The 23,901-nt window shown below is 43.2% G+C and overlaps 1 protein-coding gene across 5 annotated transcripts in view; it reads right to left on the bottom strand.

Annotated features, from left to right (window-relative positions):
• The window catches only part of SOCS5 (suppressor of cytokine signaling 5), a 34,938-nt gene that overhangs the window by 8,904 nt on the left and 2,133 nt on the right, over positions 1-23,901 (bottom strand). For 3 of the 5 annotated variants that reach the window (XM_080588248.1, XM_080588246.1, XM_080588247.1), the window contains exon 2: positions 1,519-1,613. The gene's annotated coding sequence lies outside the window, so the exon portion shown is untranslated. Of the gene's footprint in view, positions 1-1,509; positions 1,614-23,901 lie in introns of all 5 variants that reach the window. The other 2 variants (XM_080588249.1, XM_080588250.1) reach the window with 1 other exon arrangement.

The raw sequence follows: 23,901 nt of genomic DNA, 5'->3' as shown, positions 1-23,901 counted from the left end.
CGATGCCAAACTAAATTAGATCTAATTAAGTTCTGAGAGAAGTGCTGAACTTAAAAGAACTAAAACATGTCATCATATTTAACTCTTAATGGAAACTGCTCAGTTGTATGGATATATATTATTTTAAAGTAACATTCCTCTGTTGCTACTGTTCTTTTTTTTTCCCCCCACAGCTAGACAGGAATCTAAAACAGAGATCAAACCCACTGGGTCTTGTGAAATAACATGGATGACAGACAAGTAAGCAATAGTCTAGCAATCCAGCCTAGAAGCCCCTTAAGATAGAAGCACAGCTGTAAGCCTATGACTGTAGCAGAATCCACTGGCACTGAGGAAAAGTCAGAGGTATAGCTTACATGAGAATTACGAACAGATGACTTGAAATTCTTCCTGACTGCTATGAGAATAGAAAAGATTTTTCCCCCATTCCTTCCTCAAATACTTCAGCAAAAGCAGTGAGCTAGGTATCTACATCTAATTACATAAAATAAAACCTTAAGAACTTAGTGTGGACTCAGGGAGGTGGATGGAAGAAGAAAAAAACCCAGATCTTAACACCCTCTGTAGATTGCTGGTACAAGTTACCTAGAACACAGCGCTAATGACAATCTGAATAACACCCAAGCAGCTTAAGGGCTTGGTTAAGAAGGAAGACGCTTTTTCAAGTAAATTTTAGATGGAGAAAAACTTGCTGAGACAGGAAGTCTTACATGTAGAAGACACTACAGAGTTCTGTGCATATGTTAAAAGTGAAAGTGTGTAAGCACATGAGTGAGGAACATCCTCCTGATTTAACAAACTGCTACTTTATTTTTTTCTGGAGTGGTCTGGACCAAGCTAGAAGACTGGGGAGTTTTAAGAGCAGCAGAACTAATTACACCAGATCATGTACAGATTTGTTGAAACTATACAAGCATGTATCATGCCATCACAATAATCATAGCTGCTTGTGGAGTCTCACAGATTATCCACACTTACGCAGAAGCAGCATACGTTTGATGTGTCTGCCTGTCAACACCGTATATATAAGGTTAAGTTCTACCCACTTTTCTCTCACATTCTCCATTTCTTCTTCTTTCAAGCCACCAAGATATATAAATTTATCTTTGTGACACCTACTAACCCGTTGTCATAATTCAGCTGAAGCCAGCCAACAAATTTTAAAGTTTTGGAAGTGAAAAGGAAGAGACAATATATAACCTCCATTCCCTTGGGAAAGAAGGCTAGGAACTATATATATTTTTGTGACAATGACTCAGAATTGCTTTTCTGACCAGTCATACATTATTCACTATTGCTCACTATTGCTCTTCCTTTGCTCTGTTAGTCTAAAATGCCTTTAGGCTATTGGATGGGTTGGAAGCCCTTTACACCTGCCCACAACTTCCCAAAAACAAACAAACCAAAAAAAAAATCCATCCACAAAATCCCCACCATACTGGCTTAACAAACTACTTTTTGAAAGTTAAATTTAAAAGGTCAATTACTTTGTCATAGTCAAGAGCATACCCTTCTTACCCGGAGAAGCATATGAGCCACTGCTGTATCTTGACTTGAGAATACACCTCAACATGAACTTGCTAGATTCCTCCTCTCAGTTGTGGACATGATTACTACAAAAAGAAAAAAACAGTATTTTTGTTAGTTGTTTGAGTAACTTTTCAATTTGATACTTACAATCTGTCAATGTATTAAAGGGACATTTCACTAATTGTGTCTTACATGTGTGCACGAACTGCCTGCTTATAATAAGCATAAATATGTATATAAATGTAAATAAAAGGCTTCACGGAGCTTTTTTCATCCATTAACCACGTTTGTCAGATAGAAGCCTAGGGAGCACCCTCAAGTGAAGCTTATGAAATAAGAGCAAGGTCACAACATCTGGATCACTAAGTGCCAGATACAGTGGGCACTCAGGCCTGTAGAAATGGTTTCCCCACGTTTTGGTTTCAAGTCCAAAGCAGTGGTTCCCACGTTGTGGCTGGCAGTGCTGTCAGAACCCCGCATACTGCCTCCCCTCCTTGTTTCCAGCTGCTACATCACATCAAAAGGCAGCTAAAAATACACACTTTTCTAATATTACTTTTCCAGGTAAGCAACTGCTATACTTGCCACAAGGATGTTACATGATTGTGAAGCAAGAGGAATATGAACCATGATTCTAAAAAGGGAAAAGTACGTGGAATGGAAGACAAGTTCTTTAGTAAAAGAGTAGGTCAGCGCTTCCCTAAAATAATGATTGTATTGTTTTTCCGAAATCCAAGAGGCATTACGGGATTTTAGTACAGTATGCTCATGCCACTGTCAAGTCTAGCAGGAACAGGACAGAGAACGATTTGCTTCTCCACACCAGAACCAAGCCTAGGGCAGCAGTAAGAGTTAACAACACACCGACAAGTTAGTTTTCTCTCGGTTCGGCATGTAAAGTATTAGCATACTTGAACATGACATATATTTACTGAAATAAAAACTATAGGCTTGATCAATTACTACATGGATATCAGAAGTTAACACTCCTAGGCAGAAACTTCAGAGTAATGTCAGAACAGCACCAAACATTATTAGCTTCCATTCACCTATGGAAGCCCTAAAATCGATTAAATGCTTTTGAAATTAGGCTGGTAACTACTGTCAAAAAAAATAATCCATAAAAATAAACTTTCCAGAGAGCAGAGTTACAAGTACGAAACTAAGATTAAGCCAAAGGTGAAGTTCTTTTTGCAACAGTAGAGTTTACACACATTCCCCCCCACCCCCTTTATTTTTTCAGCAAGTCTACAACACATAAGACATTACCAACTAGTACAGCCGATTCAGAGCAAGGCCTTAACGGAGCAGACAGAAGTAAAGCCCTACAATAAGGGCCGTACAGTTTTCACTGAAGCCTTAGCTGAAACATGGCGTCACCCAGGCCTAGGAGGACATACCCACATTCCAGGCAAAGCCATTTTACTGAGCACCCGTGGCACGGGGGACGCACACTGACCTTTTAACTCATTAAAAACCTAAGAAGTACGTGGAAGCTGATCTTGAAGTTTCATGCTTTATGGTTCCTAGTTTAAGTTCACACGCCGCTGCCGCCCCTCGGTGCCAGCCGGAGCAGCCTGTTCCACATGCTGCCTGCACGAGGCAGTGGTTGCTCCAGGAGCCATCCTTCGCTAATGGAAAACAGCTTCCTGAATTTGGGTGACTGTCTCGGTTAAACCTCTCAATCATGTGTTACAATACAACTTGAGTCATTCTTAAGGTATTTTATATTCCATCTAGTAATTTCAAACTGGTTTAAATCAACACGCAACAGACTTGCGGTTTCACGGATTTCTTGTGGCAGCACTAAGGTCGACAAAATACAAATTATTTCTGCACTGGCCCTAAAGCCATCCCAGTTTTCCAAAGGAGCACTGCCTGAGAAAGTTATCTTTGGAAAAGGTTATTTTAGCCTGAACAAAAAATACATTTAATCCCATCAAAATCCACAAAGTGAATTCATCACTTTGTAAATTTTCTCAGAAAAAGTTATACTAACTATTTCCAAAACTATCTCCTTCCAACTAAAAATAATTTGTCTACCTTAAACTGGCATAAGTTATCTTAAAAATAATAGGTAGTAAGCACTCAGAAGGGATTACAGAAGCAATGACACTATATCCCCGCTTGCAACCAGTTCAGAGGTGCATTCAAAGCCAGGAAGTTTGTAGGAGCACAGTATCCAAGTATTTTGGGTGGATAAATGATGAAACTACTAAAAGCTAGGCAAACCATTAGTTTAACAGCACTTAAGTAAGTATCTCATACCAACAGGTTACTGTGAAAACTCAGTGTTCTTCCCAGAAGTGTCACAGCATCTAGCTAGAGCTAGGGCCACTCTGAGTGCGAGCTGGGCTCTGTCCTAGAGGCAATGTGCTTGTCTCGATCTCAGTGTTACTTCGTTTGAAAACTAGATGATACAGCAAGTTACATTCAAAATAGCTCCTAAAAACGTACCATCGTCACAGAAGTCATAACACAATATAATGTAGGACACCTTAAAAAGGTGCTTCTTTCAAAAACAAGAGCCTACAAAATTCTCTGGTTTGCTATTTTTACCTTATGACAGCTTCAACACATTGAAAGACGACGAACAAAAAACTTTGGAAGAGAACAGAGACAGACAACTCCTACAAGTCAAAACCTCAATAACCTGAAAGGGGAGAAATCAGTCTGCTCCTCGCACACTGCTGGGACCCTTGCCAGCATGAGCGTACACGCTCGGGCCACGCTGCCCAGCTTTCAGCAACCCACGACCTGTCGCCTTGGCCCACGGATGCGGAAGGAAAAGGACTGGAAAGAGGCTACACGTCTGCTGTTTGGACTGCTCCCTGCTTTAACGTGATTCACCCCACAAGGACGAGAGACCCCGTTAAAGACAACGCTCTCTTGAACCACGGCACGCTCGCTGAGGCGGTTAGTGCCCTATTCTCCCATTGCCAAACGCCTGCCATGGGCTACGGCTCCCCCGGCCGCAGGGACAGGGCTGCTCACAGCAGCACTCCTCAGCCTCACTCAGCCAAAATGAGGAAGGCTGGGCCAGCTCCTACCATCTGAAGTAACCCACTTGTGGAAGGGCAAAAAGGCAATACTAAGGATTACAAAGCAATTTCCTCCCTTCCAATACACATTCCAGAAATAATGAATTGCTGCTGAAATACTAGAAACAACGTTCCTTAAGAAAGAAGGAATAAGTTAGCTGCAGGCTCTGGTTAGTTCAAAGCGCAGTGGTGTTGGAAGAATGATCTGAAGTTCCAAATTCCCAGACCAGAGGCAGTCACTACACCCAAAAAGGTAAAGGATATCAAGCTACAATTCCAACACCATGCAAAGTCAGCACAAGTCAGCATTGCAACCAGAAGAAATGGCAGCAGCCCCTTCCTGGCCACACGTGCCGGTACACGACATGACACAGTCTGTACACCATGCGGCTGCTCAGTCAACCGGCTCAAGGAACGGATCTAGACTAAAACTAGATATCAGAAAAAGTCTCAATCATTGATGCCATTTTTTTTTTTTTTTTTACTTCTTTACAAACATTCATGTTAACTCAAGGGAGGAGCGGATGAGGAGAGAGGAAGTAACAGCCAAAGCAAGTCTGCTTCCTTCCACATCTGCACTGGTTCATTCTGCCCCCAGTATTAACACCTGAGATGGCTACTTTGAAAAGAAGTTTCACCTGAGCTACTTTTTTTTGAGCTACTTCTCTGAGTACTCAGGTTGAAAGTTCAGCCACTGAACAGGTTTATTTTGAACACAGAACACTAAGTTGGCTTGATGCAGCCCGCTAAAACACCCCGAAAGCTACAAGTTTCAAGGACTTAAGTTGGCAGAGTGTCAACTCAAAGAAAAATTACAGTATTTGCCATTGTTTCCACCTGAAACTAAGTAGTAATATCCTCCCTCTCCTTGGTGCAGGTTCACAATGAGCAAAAAGCAATCTTTGCTTGCATAGCTGATGTTCTGCCACTTTCTTTCCAATCAGCTACACGTGGTAACTTCAGTTCAGAAATACTGCTTCAAGGTTTTTTCAATGGTGGGATAAGTCCTTGTATCCCCTTGTTAGGCTTTGGGGTTCAAAAAGACAGTGTCAGGACTACACGTGCTCACGTGTTGAATTATAAAATACTGTACAGCTGCCATCCACTTCCCTTCTCTTCATGAGATCCAAAATTCCTAAAAGGGAAGAGCATGAATGGAAGAACAGCACGTGAACAACACTGCACCAAAATAGACAGAGGCTTGTTTCCGAAGTACTTTTTCCTGCACTTATACAAGCCTAGCAGATAATAAGACAACTCTGATGAGCAAAGTAATTATACAAGGATCACAGAACTAGGCACTACAAGCATAAGCTTCAGGTGTTAAGGAAGAAGTAATGCTGCACAGATCTATTGAGAACTCCACATGACAGTAGATACCCATGGCAGAAGCCCTGTAAACTCGAAAAAACAACGCATACATTAAATCCAAGTAAAGCCACCCTCTAATCACTTAGGCAGTAACTTGATGGCCACTCATCATAACATAAATCCACACGAGCAACATTAAAAGGAAGAAGTTTCCTTTAAATGACCTCCACACACCGTAAGTAGGCAACTGAGCATAACGTCACCTTATCAGTTGTAAAAGAAATGGAAAAAGCATCACGTTGGTAAAGGAAGGTACCTGCTAGAGAAGGGAAATCTAGGTGACTCACTGAAATAATGTTTTCTCTATTGCTATGTGTAAGTATTCTTGAACACACACACGTATGTATGTATAATCGGTGGTTTGTTTTCAAAACGTGTGCAGAAGAGTGCCAGTCGGTGTTCAAGCTAAGCACAGCAGCCCTCCTGATGACCTCTGCAGAAGCCATTAGAAGCTTTCTCAGAAAAAGTTACGGAGCTCTTCCCCAGCAGGGCAAAACTTGTTTCCACTTTAATGAATGCTAACAAAGCATATTCTCCTCTGTCAAGTTCTAAAACACAAATAGCTCTCAAATTGATGTCAAACATGATCTGATGCTTATTTGTATGTAATTCCAGGGCATTACGAGTTGAGGAAAAGCATATCTTAATAGCTGTGCCTCTCTAAAGCCAAGGAAATGGGAAGCAAAGTAGTTGGAAAGATGGGTCAGTCTCATAGCACACATCCCTGACTAGCTCAGTAGAAACAGCCAATTTAAGATATTTTGTAAATAGAACATTTCCATTGCAAATTGGCTATCTTGCGGATAGTTCCTCTGTTCTGGGGTCCAGACTCTTTCAGTCTCATTTCTTATTTCTCTCAGTAGCCTACATTGTTCAAGACCCCAAGAGCCTGCCTAATGTCTCTCTCATCACAGTACCTTTACCACCACCCCTTACAAGCATCTCCTTTACACAGCTCTTCATGCACCCAGCTACTTCCCACGTTCCCTTTCTAGCTGACCATGTAAAAGACCATACTGTCTAATACTAGCTGACTGCTGCATCAAAAATTGATTTAAAAGTTTGGTTTGTCCTTCTCTAGTGATGCATCTACAACGGTGACTACATCGGAAAAACAGTACCAATATTCGTGTAATTTGGAAGACTTATTAGGAAAGCTGCCCTCCTTTCAAATTTGAGTGAAATGGACCAAAAAGTTCAAAGGTTTCTGCAAACGTAAGTGAAGAGAGTGACGGCTTTGCAATTCCTGAGAAATCACAGCCTATTTCCTACAACAAAAGTCAGTGTTATACTGAGAACTGAATACTGCTACATGCACTTAAAAAACAAAACCACCTCTCTCGCTATGAGCTGTTCAGTTCATAAATTTGCCATTTGTGCTGCAAGAAGCCCATACCCCCTGAGGCTTTATGGGTAGCATCTGTATTTTTTGTTCACTGCTAACATTAATGGAACAAAGCACTAGATAGTAGCAAGGTCATATGCACGCGTAAAAGACAACAAGAAAACTCAGAAGAGATCTACGACTAGAAATGAGCTACAAAGGCAGCAGCATAAATGACTTGATAGGTTCAAGAAATATGAAAATTTCGCTGCAATTTATAGTACAACTATACTAACATACAGCCAGCAGTTGGTCCATCGTGCTAGTGCGATACTGAAGAAATTAAATCTCAAGCGAGGAGGAGGAAAGTGTTGGACCAGGCCGGTCTCTTATCTAGCTTCAGCTGCGCTGTGCGTCAGGCGGAAAGGTGGCCTAGGATGGGCAGCTCTGATAGCATCCAGTCTGCAAAATGACCTTCAAAATGATTCAGCTCCCACTCTGCCTTCTCCTGGGGGAGAAGTTAAGAAGTGTCACGAGTTTTCTCAGATCAATTTCTGTACAAAGCATGTTTTCGTAAAACAGAAGCGCGTCTGGATAAGCGGAGAAGGAAACCTGTGGATTTAACCTGCAGAGCACGTGGCAAGCTAGGAGTTAAAATCCTGCCCAGGACTACCCCACAGCTGCTGTCAGCAGTCAGGCTTGTCAGGAGAAGCTCCGGCTGTCTTGACAAGACTAATTGGCAGCAAGCACCTGGCTCCCCAGGCTGGGCAGGGGAAGGTAAAAGAATACAAACCCTGCAAAGGAGGAGCAGCAGCTGAAAGGCTGCCAGGAGGTCTAGCCCGTTTCATGCGTTTACTTTGATCCGCAGGCAACTTCATCCTAGACCGCAGCCAGTCAGAGCTATCAGAACCACGCTCTCTGCGAGCCGCCGGCTGAAAGGAGCCCGTGCTTTGCGGCTGGGCATGGGGGAGCTCTGCCGCTGAGCGCCCACCCCACCTCGCTGCGGCACAGCAGCTGCACCACCAACACCAGCGCCACGTTGGCACGGAGCTGAAATTTTAGGTTTTTCAATCGCCAGCGAGAGCTCGCTTAAGTGTATTACGACAACTTTAAAATTACAGACTCGAACGCCAGAAGAAATCAAAATCAAGACTGTCCTGGATATTCTGCGCATTGGACACACGAAGCATGCACAACAGCAGGTCGCAGTACAAAGCAAATTGCAGTGCTTCTTTAAGGAGGAAAAAAGTTTAAAAACCAAACATTCTGGATGCTAGCTAAAGGCAGACTGCATGAGCAACTTCGAGCAGGACTTCCAGAAGTGTGGAAAGACACTTTGAACATGCTTTGATTTTCATCATATATGATATCATGAGTTGCAGAAAGCTTCAAATTCACTGAATTCTGCCCTTGATATTTTCATGCTATTATAATTCAAGCAAAAAAAAAGTTGAAGCATTATCCTTATAGGTTCAGCCCCTGAGTTTGGGAGATTTTTCTTATGAAAAAGGGAAAAAATGTATCAGTTAGCTTTGTTAGCTTTACCAGAGTTTTATATTACTGACCCAACAAGTATCTAATATATACACATACGTAAGTGCGTGTATACATGAAGTATACATACATTGCATGAATACCAAAGATTTTCATTATTTGTTCAAGATATTTTAAGTATAAATATTTGAAGTCAGAACTAATTTAAGAGCTTAAGTTTCACATTTTAATAGTTTTACTTTAGCTAGTCAAGAATTCCAACCATGTGCAGTAGTGTGACTATTTCCATGACTTACATAACTGGAGATTTGGAAGTGTTAAAACAGTCAGTAATTGGACGTAGTCTTTGTATGAAAGATGTTTCAGTCGATAAGCGTTACTGCAGAATTATGCAGTCTGTGAGAACAAGAGGTTGTAGTGGAACTGCCTGATAGCCATGAAACATGGGAACCACCAGGACAAACCCACCCTAACAGCCAGGGAGCAAGCCCCTCTGTTTTTAATTGACCTATAGAAGCATTATTCCTTTAACTGATAGCAATGTTAAAGAGTGGTAATTAAAAGATCCTTTAGCAATCTTTAAAAGGCCCAGTGTAAGGAGATCACAAACCACTAAGTTTCAAGTTACTGCTCTAACAACAACAAAATGTTTCTCAGTGACAGCACAGCAAAGAATGCAGCTCTTTACAGTAGTTGCTCTCCTTTTGTAATCTGGGCCTTTACAAAAGACAACTTTAATGAGTTTGCACTCAAGAGTAAGAAGACTTCTGTGTCATTAAATTAAAAAAATAAAAAAAGAATGCTACTCTTTTCTTGTGCCATGCAGAACAGGCACTAGATGCTCACAATTCGAAGCACAAGTATGGTCAAATATCAGTGTGTACCATAAAAGCTTCAAGCAGAAAAACTAATTCCTGATGTTGCCAAAACATAAGGCTATCACTATGCACAGAGTATGCATCAGAGGCTGAACAATCACTGGTAAGAAAGCCAGGTCTCTCTTTCCTCTTAAGAGCATCGATCCATTAAAACTGCAGCATTAACTAAAATATTATGTTACTAGGTTATCTTTAAGGAGCTGGATTTATGTCGTAACAAGATGCAAAAGAGGTGATAATTCTTGTCAAGGTGTGGCTGTGCCTTTCTCCTTGGCCTTACATAATACAATCAGTTACATCAGAGCTATTTGAATAAAACGCCTATTCTGGCAAAGACGCACTGGCGTATGTTAACTGAGCGTGCCATCTCATCCCGCACGATGAGAGCTTTCTAAGAAAAAGGTATGTGTGTGTTTGATTAGCTCCTACATTCTTCTGAAGATAAGATGCAAGTGCTCTACCTTCTGAAGTCACCTATCTAATCCTAAAGTCGCCTTGAGTTTTCACTGAGGATCACTCATATAGTTTCTCCAAGACCTAGTCATATGCCAGGAACCCACGGGTTAACTACTGTGCCCTTCTATTAATCCATAAGAGAATGCTTAACTGAAAGAGGCCAACTCGCTAACCTGCACTGCCAGTCCAATCCCCAACACAATTAACAGCTCATTCAGTACTGGGAAGTGAACAAGTACCTATGGTCTCACATCTGATAAGGGTAAGTGTTAAGTTAGAGGTTGCAGGAACTCCAAGATGCAAAGGAACGGACTAGAAAAGTGAATCTTTACAACAGCCCTACCAACTCCACAAGAGTAATAACCTTAACCTTTTTTTCCCCTTCATCAGGTTTATAAAAGCAGAGATTCACTTGTATGAATGATTTAAGAGAAAGCATTTCATGCAGAAAGCTTGCAGCACCGCATAAAACTGAGCAAGCCTAAATCAAACAGTGATTCCCAGATGATGAACTTGACAGAACAAGCATTTCCAAAAAAACAAACAACAAAAAAACACAGAGTGAGTGACGCTATTTCACCATATCAAGTTGAGAAGATAAGCTACCACCCCGCATGCAAAAGGAACAGAACGGGTCTTTCTTGGCTGTTTGTCATCAACAGATATAGGCAGGGCATCCCAAGGGTGCCAGTCCAGGGTTACTAACCTACCACCACTTGCTGATGCTAGAAGGGATATTCCTGCTTCCCTCCCATCCCTCTGCGTCTGTTCCAACATCCGCCTGACCTCTAGTTTCATTACCTGCCATAAAGGTACTCACTGGTCAACTGGAATCGGCTCGCTAGAGGCAGACAGAACATTACCCAGGAAAACGCAGCCAGAGGAGACGAGTGACAGAGCGAGGGTAAGAGAAGCTCCGGGCTCTCAAGCCAAGAGCAAAGGGGAGAAGAACCATCTCCCCCAGCAGCAGTGGTTTAGCCATTTCTGTGAAACCTCACCCCTTACTGCTCAATCAAATTCTCCAAGTACTAGGCAACATTTTATTAAAGGAAATAAGTGAAAGCTACAATTGCGTACCAGAAAGATAAAGTTAAGCCTTAAAAACTAAGATTTACCTAACAAAATACCGTACATTTTAGAGGATCCAAGAGCCATGCAACTCTTAACATTAAAATACAAAACTATTTCTCCTCTTCGTTTTTTCAAAAGGGAAGTTCAATGTTACTTAAAACACCAAACAACCTGCATAAGCTTTTTCAGGAAAACAGGCAAAACCTGTTCAATAAATTATTTCAGGAAGCTATGCTCCTTAAGTCTCCTCCACAATGAGAGGAATTTGATTCTTGAATTAGAAAACACAAATCTCCTAACGATAAAGTGAGAAAACACATGTGACAGTTTCTACATTTAGCCACCATCACAGAGGGGCCAGGAAATCCTGGTGGAAAGCAAGCAGGGTGATCACAAGAACGACAACTGCAAAATTATCACTCCTCATTAGTGGATGAAAAGGAAGAAATTTTCCTGGAAGGCCTGTGATTAGCCACAGCTTGAACTCCTCCCAAGCCATTAAAGTTGAAGGGTCTGAAGAACTAAAAAAGGTCTTGCAACTTCACACAGATCCCAGACTCGCCTGCTACAGAACAGCCAAAGAGTCAACGAGGCAGGTGGAGGGAAGGGGGGAAACCCAGAGAGCACTGTCGAGTGTTTGAGCTGTACGTAAGGTCGCAAAATTTCTGATAGCACTGGCATCGGCAGCAGAGGCATACAGGACTAACATGTTAGCAACTTAAAATCAGCCACGATTTGAAGAAAAATGAAGGTTTTATCTTCGTAAGAGTTTTGATAACCAGCCAGACTAGAACATCTCACAGCAAAATCTACTTCTTCTCTCTTATACCGGGCAGACATGGAAAAGCAGCTCCTGCTCAGCCACCTCCCTGCGAAGCTGACACTGCTGCAGTTGTCCTGCCTCCAGCTCCGAGGAAGGCAGGCTGACAGCAAGGACAGCGACACCCTTCATGGGAGGTTGGTTATCTCAGACAGCTTCAAGCAACTACACAATGGACGTAAATTTTGCTACAGAGGAAATGCTAAAAAAAAAACCAAAAGGCTACTTTATCCTACACGGTATCCATAAGCAATGCCATCTCAAAGTATGAACCAGCCACCTCAAAAGCACCAGAGGAATTCAGCCTACTCAATGGGCTTAAAGTAGTTTCCAACATGAGGCATACATCTTTGAAATGTTATTTTTTGTTTTAAACCACCATCACCTACTGCTTCCTATTATCAGACCACGTTCAAAGGCTTACCACAGCTTACCCATTTGGTCTGAATTTTTCGGCGTGGGCAGCTACCAAAAATAGCTTTTCAAAGCTGAAGTTATTCCAGGAAAAATGTCCCAAAAAGTTACATTTCACCCATTTAAAAACAAAAACAAAAAACCCACCTCCTCATGTTTTAAATTTAGTAAGCGTGGACTCTGTGAGGAGTATCTTCTGACACCCTTGCAGAAGTACAGCCAAACTTGGTCCAATTTGAAATCCCTGAAGAAAAAAACCTTTAGGTTCATTGTCTCGGTAGCCTTTCCAGATTTTATCTGTTAAGATCCGTAATGAATCAGAACTGAGCTTTTCTGGATGACTGCGAGCAACCAGTATGGACCAAATGTGTTCGCCCCAGTCTTAAGAAGTGATTGAGCACGCTTGCTACGAGCCCCAGATGCTCATCAGCGAGACGAGCAACATGCTTGCCGTGCTCAGCTGTACCACGTGCTGGGATATGTGCCCCACTACGGGCAGAACCATCGCTGTAGGGCACCAGCTGGGGTCTGGAGGTCCTGGGCAGCTGACGAGAGAAAAAAAGGAGGAACAAGGCCTGATTCTGGAGCTGCCATGTGCCAGGTCTGTCTCAAGATTTTCCTCCTTGCTTTGTGGCATTACCGCATCTCCACCCCTCACTTAACTCGGGGGACCCGCTCCTTCCTTATGGTTCTGGCTCCCAGGCTCCGCACAGCTCGCTGAGGTCCAGAGGTGCACTTGAAAGGAAAATCCTGCTGAGCACACAGACTGCAGACAGTCTCCAAGGAATTCCGCAGAGAAATGTTGGCATGTCCAGAACAAAAATTTTCAAAAAGAGAATTGGCTCAGTTTTGGCAGATCTTCATATAAAATTAAAACATTACCTCTCTGCCAGAGGTCATCCGCTGACAAATTTCAAGTACATGTTCCAGTTCAGAGGTGCACTACAATATTTCAAAGAGATTGCCATAAAAAAGGCACAATTATTCTCCTTTGGTTTCTGAAAACAGATGAAGAATTTTGGCTGAAAGCTTTAAACAAAGTCAAACCCAAGGCAAAGAAAAGGCATAAAGCATTTCAGTCCAAAAGATTACAGCTCAGCAACGTTATAAACAACTGAACGGAGCACCTCTTAAAAATTGTCCAACGCTTCCTATTATCTATGGAAATGAGATGGAGGAAGAACACCGGTGGGACCGATGACTCACGTATGAGCTCCCATTCTCACTTACCCAGCAGCACGCTTTGCCGCAGGAGTTTACAGCCGTGCCACAAAATAAAACACGTCAGTGATACCGAACCACAGCTACCCCGCTCGTCCAGTGGGGCTGCAAGCTGGCGGTGAGCAACCAGGCGCTCTCAGAGTTTCCTTCCGTGTAACCGCCAGCGTCGGGCTCGGTAAAACAGAACGGGATGATCCAGCAAACACACATAAAACAGTTATCTTCCTCTCTGAAAACTCCAGCTATTTGTTTGCTTATTGGGATAAGAACAGATCAGGTAACATTACCCCCCCCGTGCTGTCCTGTTTTCTCCAGAAAACACTACATTTAAGACAAACCAGAGTGACCTTAGCAAGCCTCAGAGACACTGTACTGAATCTGAAGATCTCATGGCACCGATATTGTAAATCGGGATAGGACACAGCCATCCTAGTAGTAGTGCATAGAGGTGGGAAAGGAGATAGTGATGCAACACAGACATGTACAGGTGACACTATTCTCTGAATTTATCATAGAAAATGGCAGACTCTTAGACCCACAGTAAGAAGGAGCTAAAGAAGCCCACGCAAACAAGACTCCTCATGGTTTGAAGATGAAAAAGCCCCACTCCAACAGTAAGAAAAGGCAACGACCAGAAGAGGTTCTTCTTCACTCTTCTGTCCCTCTTCCCAGCAGTGCTGGGCGTCCCATTTAGCTTCAGAACACACAGAAATAAAGACCAGACCAGCCACGGCCCCCGACTGTTTACTTCACGTACCATTGCTCGACCTTCCGCTAGGGACAATTTAAAGCCAGCTGAAGTACCATGGAAAGAGAGAAGAGCACCACTCGCAGCCAGCCTAAACCAGAATACTGCTGAATGTAGATACACCCGGTCCACAGTTACACCCTCGTCCGAATATCGGTTGGCTGGTTTTGCTGTTGTTTTTTGTGGAACGTTTTGTGTGTTTTTCAGCAGATTTCCGTATTCGTGCGGCCTTTCTACCTGACAGAAGACACAAGAGCAGCCACCCGTTGGCACTGCCTCCCAGCCCAGGCATCGTGTCCAAGGCATCACGGCCGCCTGCAGTTCCGTGACTGCTGACACGCCACAAGCTTCAGCTCCCTTCAGCTCACCCTGAGCTCCGTTTCCTATCCTTCTGCTCCCCTACCCTATGGCACGCTCCTTGCTGCCGCTCCTCACCAAGGAGGCCCAACTCTGTCTCCCTGGTGCGGACTCCCATGCTACAGCTGAAGAGTAGGAATAAACAGTTCACTATCTGCTTAATTCCTGCATGTACAGGACAGCTTGCAAACCCATTTGACTAGCAATCTCCTGCATGCATTTATTCGACCCCCAGGGCTGGCTCCTGCATAGAGGCAGCAAGAGATTACATTTAACTACCCACGCTCAGCTACTCATCCCAGGATTCGGGTATGAGCCCCCTGAGCCAGGAATTTATCCCTAAGTACCTTCTGGGAGAGGTTCGTAAACCATTAACAACACACCATAGGCTGAAAAACCGTTCTAGAGTATACAGGCTTGGTTGTTTGGGATCGGAGCCTTCCTTTAACAGATAGATCTGTTAGCAATAACCTCTAGGAGGTCACACCAAAGTTTCCCCAAATCTCAGACTTTGAAGTACAATCACTTCCCATTAAACATCTAAATACAGGGTTCAACTCTAAAATCAGTACCAAAAATTACTGTAGAATATGTCTGCAAGGCTAAATGAAGAGGTAACAAGAAGCAGAAGCACTGGGCTCGCCAGCGCTTCAGAGATTTGCGAATGGTGCTGTACTGGTAGGCCCACCTGGCAAAGCTCTGTAACAGAGCCAGCTCTGGACATGGACGTTCCTGCCCTGATTTGGCTTCCATCGCTGTCCCAAATTAAGCACAAGAACTATTGCCATTATAGCTGTGTCTGTAACACCCCTATAATCCCTGCTGTAAGGGAGCCGTGAGGGTCTCTGACAGCAAAGATCGAGACTACTTTTCCATGCTAAAAACACTCAGCTACACTTGCAAAGCATTTACCTCCAGATCATTCCTTACACCAGTACTAAGGTGTTTTGTAACGAGCCAGCACTGAGCACCAGGAAAACTCAACGAGATTAACGAAACTGCAGAAATAAAGGATCCTTCAGGCCAGGCATCAGCCGAGTACTTTTGTACACTACTCAGTGGTCATCCTGAAGCAGCGCAGGATGCTGCCTGCTCAGCCCCTCCGCGATGCTCAGCCATGTGCGTGAATTACCAAGGCAGAATAGGAGGAATCCTGTTCGGTGAGTAACCTGTGCCGTCAGCATATTCTTACATCAACAATCCCCAACTTACTGTCCTCTCCCAGTTCAGAAGAGCTTGAAAAAAGACAGAGTCCCATGCTTTCCAGATGACAGCCTCGCTGTTGGCAGGAAGCACAGAGGCAGCAAGCTCTAGAAGTGTTTCAACAGCGATCGGTCTCTAAGAGTTTAAAAACTTCCACGAAATCGCTATGAGTTGTTTTTATTTATTTTTTTTTTAAAAAAAAAGAGCTGTACCCTAATAACTTTCTCACTAAATTAAATCAGTTTTACACTTCCTTGAGCACCAGCTCACAGTAGATCTACAAATTAACTAGGTAACAGTTTTGAAAACCTTACTAGCACCTACTCTTATGTTTGACTTTGGCAGAAAAAACAGGTTTTGACTCAATTTTTTGTTCCATTAATCTACAGCCACATTCTTCATAGAAAGACTGCTGGAAAAACTCAACTTGCTGGAAACAGTAACTATAATTACTGACCCTCATCAGGTCAGCCAAAATTAAATTGCAAAGTAGATTTTTTGGCATTAAAGCTATAACTTCACAGTACCAAGAAAAGCAAGTCTGTGAGTAACAGAACGAACTAAGCCCAACATTTGTGAGATCTCACAAAATGAGATAGGAGCAGGGAGTTTACAGGAAAAAAACTGAACGTGTACCCTGACCACAAGTAACCTCTTTCTGGGTTTGTACCGCACAGCAAGGGCAAAACTACTTGGTTGTACATCTTTGCTGCATCAAGCATTTGTCAAATAGAGCACAACACTCACAACACGGAATATAATTTTCTGAAATTTCATAGAAATGAACAAATTGCAAGCCACAGCTGTACAGCATGTTATCTCCCTACATCACAATAATCTTTTCTGCACAATTTTCAGGTTCACTTATTTGCTGTTATCTGGGATTCTGAGAAAAAAAATAAAAATTTTAGTGCCTGTATTTCCTGGGAAAACAGAAAATGTCACTGCAGATGTCCCATTAAGAAACTTGTGTGAAATTATACCTGCCTCTGTCAATTATGAAACTGGCAAATCTAGATTCTTTCCACTTATTACAGGCTTTAAAGCAAACACAGGGATGACATGTTCCTGAACTATGCACAGATATACTGTTGGTATGCCACGTTAACTTCGCTAGCATTAAGACAATTAGCTGAGCCTGGTACAAAATTGATCCATCTCTCACATTTGACTGAAGTTTTAAAAACATCCTAGAATTAATTCGTGGGCTACGTGGATCTTTTACTTCTTTGTTTCTACTGCTACCCAGAAAAACAAGGCAATTATTTGCATAACTGGAACAAAACGTGATTCCATAACATAACTTTTGAACCTATAAGCAAGAACTTACAGGACTAAGACCAAACTCATTTATTTCTTACAAACCACATACAGAAGAGGTGCAACAGCAAATCTTCAGCTTATCTGGTGTCATCTGTGACACTCAGCAAGAATATATTTTCTCCCCAAATAAGCCAGCTGTATTGCTGAAAACAGGGCTGTAAAGTTCCTCTGGAGCTCACTACCAGCGAAGATTTCCCAATATCAGTTAAATACAGAGAGTCGAGAAGAAATTTTTCCATTCTTAGAGTCACGATTAAAACTAGTCACAATAAAATAAAATAAACAGCTCTCAGCAGAAAAAAAAAAAAAAAGAAAGAAGTACAACAGTGATCAACAGATTTGGGGAAGGACGAACCAAACAAGCACAAAACCAGGGAGACTTCAGGCTTTTGGGCTGCACACTTACCCTCTAGAAACTAGCTTCCAGACCTAGTCCCAGAAACAAATTTAATCAACAGAAAGACAGTTTTGCCTGAATTACTTACCTTTTCATGGCTGACAGTAGAAAAAATGCTTTCTCCAAAACTACATGCCATACCATGTCCAAACATTAATCTAAAATACAAGATGACAACTTTTTCAGATGAATTACCGTACCAGCGTGGACCTCAAGGCCCCTAACCTCCTGCTTATTCTGCTCGTGTCTACAAGCAGTCCGTATCTGTTCTGCCAAACCAGCAAGGCCCAAACAAAAAACTTGCTCTCGTTGCAGTGGTCATCGCTCATCTGCATAACCAACTTTGAGCAGCAGGTGAGTGCAATTACTTGGTAGTTTTGAATTTTAGTCACACTCCTGACCAAAATACTAAAAATTCTTTAACAGATGCTTCACACCCAAAGGAATTTGAGGGAACAAAACCACCTCATCACATGCATGTAGGACTGACAGTCCTACTGACCACAACGCTAAAATCCTCTAAGCAGATGCTTCAGACCCCACGAAATTTGAGACAGCAACAGACCCAAACCATCTGCACAGGAGAACCAACACTGGTCAATCCAGACTCACGAGGTAAAGCAGTTTTCTCACTTCTGACAGCACAGCCATGTCAGCAGTTTTATAACGCTGAGATTCCCAGCTCCTCCTTTTACTTTCAGGAAAGAGAAACAGCAGATCAGGCCAAGCTGAAAGAATCCTTGTGTTTATTCAAATAAATTTTGCTAGAGTACTATTCAATGGACATAAAAATACCTGTGGGATATACACCGCCTTGTAGATGTAAGTAATGAACTTTCTAAAGTGTTAACTGAATCATGAGAACACCACAGAAGACCAAAACACACAAATTATTCTGAAATCATCATACTGCAAGACTAATTGCCAGATTATATTTATTACAACAATATGATATGTATATATATAGATATGTAACTATATATATATACACACACAAATTTATTTTCCATCCCCAAGCCAGACAGAATCAGAAAGTCTACTTCTACCAATTTTAGCAATGCACACTATGTTAGATTTCCAAAGTAAATTCAGATTTTCTCCAAAAGCCTACTTCAAACATTCTCGAGATTACTAAAACATCAACAGAAACCAACAAGCGCAATGTTATCATCCCAGACGGTTTCTAGAACTGTAAGGCAGCTTTTACTCAAGACCGAAGCTTGTTGACAGCCAAGCCATGCCACGAACTAATAACGGCAGCAAGCACGAACAAGCAGACTTACCAGGCCAACACGTGCCCAGCAAGGAATACAAGAGCAGGTGAAATATTTCATATCACATCCCTGACACCCTTTCAAACCAAGAGGTACTTACTACCTTTGCATTCTCCAAGACAATATTAACAGTATTCTTAACCTAATAACCAGTGTAAATTATGATACATAATTTGTCTCACATCCATAAGAACCAGAGATCCTGCTGTCAAACTCCTTGCCTTACTAAATGCAGCATCCAGACCATAAGGACGGTAATTAGGAGGAACTTCAGCAGATATGCCACATACACTTTTAAAGACAGAGCTGACCTTATCCTTTAGTTTAAAATCCGTTTTATATCCAAATCTACCTAGAACTATTGCAATCAATATTAAGACCTTGGCTTGCAATTAACAAATAAATAAAAATAGAGCAAAAATCAGAGCAGCTCATGCTTGCTGCTGAAGCTCTAAGGAGCATCAAATGGCAGAATGGGTAGAAGTGACTGGTGAGAACTTGCAGGGACAGCCAAGGAGCCCTCCGCAGCAGAAACCTCACAGGCTGGATTTGAGACTTCCTTACACCGCAGGAGGCCAATGGGGCACCCGCTGCCAGCTCCAGCACCCGGGGGGGCCACAGCAGGGCTCAGCGAACCCTCACTGAGCAGCCCGGCGGGGGGAAGAGGGTGGCAGCAGCAGCATCACTCTCCTGCTCACAGCTTCATCACAGCCATCCTGCCTACACGGAGTAAATGGACCGGTTGAATAAAAAAAAAATAGAGAAACTGTTTGGTGGCTTTAAAATAGACAAATACCTTCCCCTTCCGAGCAGTAAGCCCAATGAAAGAGAAGTGACGGCTACCAAGTCAAAATGCAGTAAGGCACAAAAGCTTTTAACTTCCCGAGCAAATTTTAAATTAAAAGTGTGTCTTGAAAAAATTGCCTTTTCTTACTATTACGCAGCATATCTGAAGTAATTAAACCACACACCAATTTTAAAATGCTATTTGTGTATTTAATTGAATTCCTCTTCCTATCCAAGTGAGGCTTAACATGTTAAAAAGAAGCATGTAACTCAGCATTCCCCAACAGAGCAGCGAGAACTGAGGAACTAAGCGAACAGGACAGCAACCAGGCAGTGTAAGAGCTCACCCAAAGCTACCCGAGAAAGCCTCCACACCAGTTTGCGGCCTAATGCTCGGCCACTTTATCCATGTGCCGTTTCAAAAGAGCGAGAGACCTCTGACTGCACTACTGGAACAATTAAAATACTTCCTTCTCCACCGAGGCCAGTCAAATTTAAAAGCTCTCCAAAAACAAAGCTCAGCAACAGGGTACTTTTTCCATGAGCGAGCCAGTCCGTAAATCAAACTGCCTCACAGGCCCCGCAGCAGAACCAAGGCCCCGGGGGAGGCAGGGAGCGTACACAGATAGAAAAGCAGATAGGATTCAACACACCAAAACTCAGAGAGTCCTGGCGAGGGAGGTCTGGTGCTGAAGCTCTTTGCCAGAAGTAGGGGACTTGCAGGTCTGCCCTAATGAGCATTGTCGTCCCCAGCTAGCCAAGTTTCACAACGAAAATCACCTCAAACTGGCGCAAGCAGCCTCTGCGCCCTACATTTCTGCTGCTGAAGGACAAATGTTGTAGGAGATGATCCCCATCAGTTTTATTGTAGTCTCCACGAAGCCAATCTAATTCTTTCGGCCGCAGCCCTTGAGCTTCTCTCACCCAAAGGAGCCACACAAGAGGTGCCACGTGCCAGGCCCCGGCGTCCCTCACACGTAGGACTAACAGGCCGGCCTTCAACGCTGAGGCCCAAAGGATTTCAGCGGGGTGCCATGCCGACCGCCGAATTACTACCAGAACTCACTCTGCTGAGCAGGAACAAAAACTGTCATCTGATTTAGCACCGCAGGAAACCTACTCTATGTTGCTTCCAAGGTACTTACATTTTTTAAGCGACCTTTTAAATTCCACCTCTGTAGGTACACTTTTCATTTTCATCATGCGCTTTTCAGAAACAAACCTGTGAAGCACTTCCCAACACAGCACGAGCTTCCTCCCGTACGAAATCAGGGCTTGCAACACCCGGTCCTGCACTACAACAACATGCCAAGCGTGTTTCAGGCATCTTGGACAGATGAGAACGTGTGTTAGAGAAACTAACAAAGAAACCTTACGCCGTGCAAGTTTACCTTTCCTCTTGGTGCAGCAGAGGAAGGAAGCAGGTTGCTGAACTGCTTGATTCCTCAGCGACTCCTGCGGAGACCCAAGCCTCCACGTGAAAAGGCCGTTGGCTTGAGCACCTCGGGGGATAACACATCAGGGTATTACCTGACTATACGCTAACCAGGAACGCACCTCATCTGGCTGCGCACAGAAGATGCTCCAGCGCCCTCGAGAAGCGTTACTTATCCGGGCTGCCTCCACCTCCCCTCCTTGCCCCAGCCTTTCAGACAGGCTTTAAGCCTTTTGCAGCTGTCCAACGTGAAGGCTGAAGAACTCACCAACCACAGCTGTGCAGAAGTGCAGGCAAAGAAGAACAGGCTGCCACCTTATCCAGGACTAGTTACAGATCCAGGAGAGGTTCCTGACTGCGAATCTCTTTAACAAAACCTGGCTAAGGTCCCACGAGCAGATAAACCTGTAAAATTACTCTTTCTTCCTTCCAGATAATTCTTCAAAGGGTTTTCTACCATATAAACTAGTGCAGACTATGCAGAACTACATTGAGTTTTAGCCAACCTCGCTCACAGCCAAAAATATCAGCCACCACCACCACTGCACACATTTTCTTACTGAGATTTTCAGAAGGTCTGCATAATCTTATAACCGTGAAGTTAGTGAGCCATTACATATTTCCTGAAACTAAACTGCACATTAGATGATTCACCAATTAGTGTATTCATGAAGCTTTAAAAAGCAATCAAAATTTCATTTTTGTTGAAAAATTTAAGAGAGATGTCCAGCTGTATGCACGGAGAGAGCATGTGGGCTTTTCTCCTTTATTTAACTTAACTAACAGCTACGTTAGCTGGTGAAAAATATTCAGTGTGTCAGAGTTAATTTATAGAGCTGACAAAGTATAAGGGCTCCAGAAGGTATAGCATACATTTGCTAAACTTTAAATACAATTTTTAAACTAGATATAGCTCAAAGATTAAAATAAGCTGCCCAACAGCTAAACCACAGAAAAACACATCGTTTCGGGGCACTTCGTATTTAACGGAGCGACTGCATCTTGGTGCCAAGCACAGGTTAGCAGCGTCAGGGAAGTGGATAAATCCTTGGGATCCCAATGCCATCGATGTAAACCTTTTTCCGACCGAGGCAGGCCCCTCGAGGAGCTCGCAGGCACCTCCACACGGCGCAGGGCAGGGCTGCACGGAGGAGAGGCGCAGCACACCGAGATAGCACCCAGCCCGACCCAGCACCATGGCCTTGATGCAGCCTCGGGGCATAAATACCACAGCATAAATGCTAAGTGCTAATTTCCCCTTCAGGCTGAAGGCACTAGGGAGCTCTTGGGGAAACAGAGGCAAGTAAGAGAACTATTTCAACAGCTACTCGAGAATTATTTCGCTATCCATCCTGTTCCAGGAATCACTATTTTAGGAGTTCATGGTGAACCCCTAGCATCTGAAGTTCTTTCTCTCGTTCAGGTCGGACATGTACATTTCAGAAAAGAAAAAGGTACCCCTTCGAGTTTTTAGGTTTGTTTTTGCTATCTGTAGCAATAAATGAAACCACCACTTTAACTAAACCTTAAAAATTATGTACCTGCTGTATGGAAGTTGCATGGAGTCATCTGAATCTTGTCTCTACTAAAAACCAAGCTATTTAGCAACATGCTGTCACAGGAGGAGGTGGTTTACAACTAGTAACAAAAATCATCACTGTCCTTTGATGAGACTAAAATACATCCCTTGCCTAGCTTTAAACACTGTGAATGAGGCCAGAAAAATGCACATCATACCACCTTGGATTATTAGCCCACCAGGGAAACGTGAACTGCCACATCAAATGTGATGAACAGCCACCTATCCAGAACCTTGTCACAGAGTGACAGGTGTCACATGTTGCAAAGAAGATTTTTTTAAAATTTGTAACTGAACACAGTTGATTCCTAATCTCTTCCATCTGCTCTCTCTTTCTTAGATGTACCTGCCATCACTACCAGGGTAATAGAAGAGAAACTGTAGATATTCCCCCAAGGACTAAACCAGCCATTTTTCCAGTGCTCTCATACGTATGAAGTCATGTCAAGCTACAGCTACTGCATGCTACCAGCTGTCTGAATTTACTAGTTCACTCTACTAATTGCTAATGCAATTCTGAAACTGGGGTAGACACGAGACATTTAGGCAAACTGGAAAATCAGAACAGATCTCAGCAGCTCAGTCCATCAGGTCTCAGACTCATTCTGTTTTCTCTTTTTTTACAGTTTGCTTCAGACTGACTCAGAATACATCCTAAAAGTCTATTTAATTCATTCTGCCGTAGTTATTAATGTACAAAAACAGCAGAGAGAATCAAATCTGTCCTTACGTAGACCCCACTGCTAAGGCTATTGCTTTAACATCAAGTCCATCTGAGCATCCCAGCTTGCAGGTTAATAACCGAACGAATTAGCAGCTATTAACTTGGAGACTTGCCTCCTTTCAGTAGTTCGCTGTGGCTACGTACCTCCTGCCAGTATCTCATGACCACAACCTCCAAAGTCTGCATCTGATAAGGTAACAGGGTTATACCCAGGCCGAGCGCAGCCTAACAGCTTCAGCAGGAGGCCTCACACGGCACAAACCTGGGCGATGTGAGACAATGTGAACCAGCCTCCAGATTCCTCCGGATGCAACACACTTTAAGAACCGGCCCTGATGCCGTCCGTGCACACAGAGGCCCACACGAGGCAGGAGCTCAGCAGCAGAGTCAGGAGAGCCGAGAGAGCAGTGACGCGGCCCCAAACTCCCCTCCCGAAGTGGGCTTGGGAAGGGACA

Source organism: Anser brachyrhynchus, assembly GCF_964034855.1.
Source record: "Anser brachyrhynchus genome assembly, chromosome: 3".
Classification (NCBI taxonomy): Eukaryota; Metazoa; Chordata; class Aves; order Anseriformes; family Anatidae; genus Anser; species Anser brachyrhynchus.
The sequence above is the reverse complement of the archived record's forward strand: the minus strand, read 5'-3'. Positions and strand labels throughout refer to the sequence as shown.